This window comes from Homalodisca vitripennis, chromosome 5 (assembly GCF_021130785.1).
Source record: "Homalodisca vitripennis isolate AUS2020 chromosome 5, UT_GWSS_2.1, whole genome shotgun sequence".
Classification (NCBI taxonomy): Eukaryota; Metazoa; Arthropoda; class Insecta; order Hemiptera; family Cicadellidae; genus Homalodisca; species Homalodisca vitripennis.
In genome coordinates, this window is record NC_060211.1 from 154625741 (window position 1) to 154631250 (window position 5510).

Consider the following 5510-nt stretch of genomic DNA (forward strand, 5'->3'; position numbering starts at 1 on the left):
AGCACCTGGTACATACAGATAGTTATAAGATTGTAATAGAAAATTGTAAACTTAAAAGTTGAATCAAAAATGACCATATGATGGATTTTAAATATTTTTAGGTTATCTAGTACACAATAACAACACACAATTAACACAATAATGCTCAAGCAGATTTACCTACTAAATGGGTTCTCATAGAGAAGAAACAAAGACTTCAAATTTAGATAGAAAATGTATAATAATTAGATAGAAAATTTATACTAATTCAATTTGTCCAATACTCAATAATTTTATACTTTCGTTGCATCATCTCCCAATATTGATAGTGAAATGTTAAAAACAGTCTCCCAACGTTGGTTATTTTTATTATACTCCAGTTTCTCCTCATTCAAGATAATGTAGAGTACGAAATAGGTCTATACATTTAATTTTAGATTGAGGAGATGAGAAAGCTGCAGGATGATATTTTGTAGGTTAGGGTTGAGGTTAGGATTATATTACATTTTTATTATTACATTTAAATATCTATCAGACTGCTTTACTTCTTTTAATAGCTTTAATACAAAGAAAATAGATAACGAAAATGCTCAAGTATATCGCAGCAGTTTGTTTAATAAGTTTCTTCCATATTGTGTCCTAGTGTATTTCAACACCTTTCACGAAAGTATAATAAAAATTGACTAAATACCAGTTTTAAAGTTCTTTTGGTAGAATCTCTTACTCCTTTTAAATTTTTCAATTCCTCACCTTTAACGTGAGAAGCAAATAAGTTATTTATCTGTTTGGAATCTGTTACATTATCAATGTAAACGTTTTTAAATTAAGTATTTTTAACTGTTTTTTTACATTTAAATTATAAACTTGTTAAGTAACTTTGCTCTAAGTACATGTTGTCAATTAACAATAAAGATTTTTAATTTAAACGTCTAAGTCTTCAGTGCTTCACGGTGAACGATGTGGTATATTCCTATTTTTCTACAGATAAAAATGTCGTAATACCTAAACATTTACAAATTTAATTAGTTTTAAATCAACCACCAGGTGCAAATTTAATTTCTAAATAACCAACAATTATGAAATACTGTGTCCTGGAACCGGTATACGAGTAACGCTTAACGTAGCAATTTTTTATAAATATTAAGCCTACATTTAAGCACTACGTTCTCACCAGATCTCAAAAGATATAAGAATACAAAATGCACTGATATTCTTTAAATTAGTATATTTCGTTCTCTACGACAAAGTTCGAGTGTACCTCAACACGTGTCACGTGACAGGCTTCGCTGAGGTTTAATGCAAAATGCCATGACTATAGCTCATTTCGTTATTGACAGATAGAATCATACGTTTACCCTGGTAAACCAGAGAAATTGTCTCGGCCTGCTGATTGATAGGCTCCAACGACGCCTTCCATGGCGTCCAATACAATGGTTGGACATGCAACATCATAGAACTACATTAGAAATGTAGCCTCGAAAAGTATTTCACATAAATATACAATAATAAACCTTTTAATACTTTTTATATATTTCATTTGCACAATATTAATTTCGAATTCAACTCATTTATCACCAGGTAATTGTATATTAAGGTAAATGAAGTAAATAAATAACTGAAACAAAATTGTCATATGCTTTTAAATACCTTGGTGGCTAAATATTTGTATTTAATGTTATGTATGATTAAGTTATATCGTTTAAAATTCTATTGAATAGTAAATTTGTTGTTCAAAAATATTTGTCATTTAATAGTACATTAGGATTAATTTTAGCACTTTTGTAAATTTCAAAACGTTCTAAAGTTAACAATAGGTGATTTTTTACATATGTGTAAACTTTCAAGATTGTTTTCGATGTTTGTGCATGTATGGCCGGTGTTTTTTAAATGGTCAGCATATTTTGAATTTGATGATGTCTTCAATGCTTTTATATATGCTCATTAAATCTAATTTTGAAGGATCAGTTTTTCCAATATACTGGATTGGACAATCATTGCTATTTAATTTATATACTGCACTCTTGTTAAATTTTGAATTTAGATTTTGGTTTGTTGAATTACTTTTGTTTTTTATTATAAGGCCGAGGCTATTAGAAGTTTTTTAAGACAATTGACATCCTTGTTTATAAAATAATATTTTAATATTGCACCAATGTTTTCTATGATCGAATGTATTTTATCTCTTTCTTCTTATTTTCTTTCTTTGTGTGGTTCTTCGATATAAATCAATCATGCTTGGATTTTACCCATTACTTTTGGTGATGTATTTAATAATATTGCATTATTTATCAAAATCTTCAGTTTTCATTGAAATCTTTTATAATCTATCGATCATTGATTTTAATTTAGCCATTTTTGGTGACGTGGGTGATTCTATGAGAAAGTAGTAACTAAACAATTTCATAGTTTTCTTAGTGAAACCATTTGTTATATAATAATATATGATCCTGTTATATGTTTAAGGTGGATTTAGTCGTATATCGTGCATTAGGTACCTATTTTAAAGTGTTCATGATTAAGAGGACCAGAAGTTAAGCAAAATTGTGAGTAATTCTTATTTCAGGTTTTGCACTTATAGTTGAAATTAATTATATTTACAACGCAAAATTAATTATATATTGCTATTTAAAACTAAAACCAATATCAATAATACTAAAACGATTCCATACTTACATTATGATAGTTGTAATCCATATTTAAAGATGATACATAATACAGTGCAGAACCTATATTCCTAATTCATGTTCGCTATATCATTCCATTTCCTTGGTCCAGTCTAGGAATTACATCAGTAATTTATATACCTAATCACTATCGTATACCTCAGCATTGAGAAATAGATGTAATGTCACCTCAACGGTCTTCTGTCATAAAAATTGCATTTAGTATCTAGTGCAATTGCTTTGTGATCCTAAATAAATAAATTTGTTTGCTTTGTTGCCACAATTTTGAAATAAGAAATGTTGTTATTTTTTGTGCTCTCACTCTATAAATGTAAAAAAATGAAAAATATTGATTAAAATAATTAAACATATGTTCGTTCTGTCATAATAATATACAATGTTTACACGTAACAGGTGAATACATGTAACTGACTCTTTGAAATCAAATTACACAGCTTTAGAGACCAAGATGAGATCTTTTGCAGCTTTAAAGACCATTGAGGCTTAGCCCGAAAGGATTTACGAAATAAGAATAGGCCTATGTTCAACCTAGGAACCCTATAAATGTCCATGTAAAATGTCAGTACTATTGTTTGAATGAAAGTGCAAGAAAGCAAAACAAACAAACAAAGGCACTTTCGCATTTATAATATATATAATTCATACCACTTAGTGTAAAAAGCCATTCAATATTATTGATCAAATAAAGTAATACAAACGCTACTTCCTCAGAATTTTCTCTCTGTGAACCAAAGAGTAAGACAGACTGAGTGCATTACGCCACAAAGGAAGGCCAAACAAAGTTCGGTGGAAGATTGCTCATTCAATATACAAGCCTTACTGTGGGGCGTTCATTGAATACACCTGTCGCTATGGGTTCTGATTATCTATGCTTTCACTTTGTTTCCGCTTTTGATAAAACAGTAAAGTTTAAACTCTGTTGCTTTCAACACAGACTTAGCAGATGTTTACTCATTTTGCCAATAATAATCCTTCCAATAATAATTAAAATACAGGAGGTGTCCCTATTTTAAATGCCTTATTCTTAAAGACAGCAGACGAGAAGGTTCATAAGATTGCATGTATGCTTCGGTCAGTCCGCTAACCTGTATTTTTCTGCAATCTTTGTATATAAAAATCTTTAAGTTCAGTCATATTAATGTCATATGACAAGATAAGTGTACACCGTACAGCGAGTGTAACAGGGTTCGCTGGGGTTTCAGGCGAAATTTCAATCCTATGGCACATTTTATTTTTTAAGTCTCCTGCAGTGAGATATATATTTTTACATCCACCATCATCCATAAGAGAAATTGTGTCAGTCTACTGCCATCCAATGGATGGACATACACCATCATTGAACTCATTCTTTTTTATGGTGAAAGCAAAATTTTAAACCAAACTTTTTTATCTAAACGTATAACAGTCTTTGTAAATGTTAATTAAATACTATAATAAATCGTAAGGAAGAAAATGCTAAATATAGAAACTGTAATATCGTCCCAACAGAACAAAAATTAATGCTATTGATGTGTATTTCACCGTATGTTAAAATAAAGCTAAATTCTACCCGTATTGATCACGTTAGGAACTTATACTTCGGCTAAGGAACAAAGTTTATTATTAACTCGCAGTCAAGTTTAGTGTATAGGGAGCAGGGTTGAGGGGAGTGTAAATTCACGGAAGACTCAAACTAGAACCCTTCGTTTTCAATACAACAGTGTTATTTACCTCTCCGATAAACATTATTAAATCCTGTTGGATTTTTCTAGCGAGTAGATCATATCGTATACATCAAACTTGTTTAATTGCTTCGTTTTTGAGAATATTAATAATTAGTTAATTTAACATAATACTCCAAATTGAGTACTTCACACTCCAGAACCCAACTGACAATTTTATTGTACAGTAAATGCAAGATTTCATCTCCTCTATAAAGTAATCGAGGCACAAAGGGTTAATATTCTAAGTCTGAGCTATTCAAGTTTATATTTAAAACCAGAAAGAAACATTTAGTAAACGCTCTTAAGAAACCCTCAGCCAAAGTCCAATGTTGGACATGCACCATCATAGAAGTCATTCTTATCTATGTACAAATTAGGTTTTATGCAAAATTGAATTGCATATTATATACAGAAAATACCTACAGATTAAATTAAAAAGTTAGAAGATAGTTAGATAATAGTCAATTGGGTAGTTAGAACTAACTAGTTTAATTATTGTTGACAGTTATATCTCCAATATTATTCGTAATTTATTGTTCTATTATTGTTTGAAGTTAATATTTTTAAATAAAGTTATTGAATTATTGAAAGTATTAATTTAAAATCTTTATATTATCTGGCTCAAAGTAACTTATTTATATGTGTATATCTATACAACTATATATATATATATATAATACATTTACGTTAAATTAATAGTTATATTATATTTTGTTCGAAGTTTTTTAAAAATATTAAAATCAGTTTTAATACCTCGAATATGATCAGCAAATTACCTTTCCAGTACTTTCAGTAAACCAGTAAAATTTAATGTAACACCGCAAAGATGAGAAGTTGCGTTTGGCACATCCCAATAAATCGGACAAAACAATCAGATTGAATATGTCTACAAGATTAACTGTTATAGTTAGGGTCCTATCTGGCACAAACTTGCCTCTCAGGAAGTCTTGCCAAGACTGAAATGAGATTAATTAATTTTACTTTGGCACCTCCAATCTATCTCAGGGGAATGAACATCTGTCTGAGAGAGTTAGGGAAGAGATATTCCACTGTGATAAGACCTGTTATCAGTCTCAATTACAGAATCCCCAGTAGATATTATAAAAAAGGAATGAGGATATGCACTAGACAGTAGTATATGCAT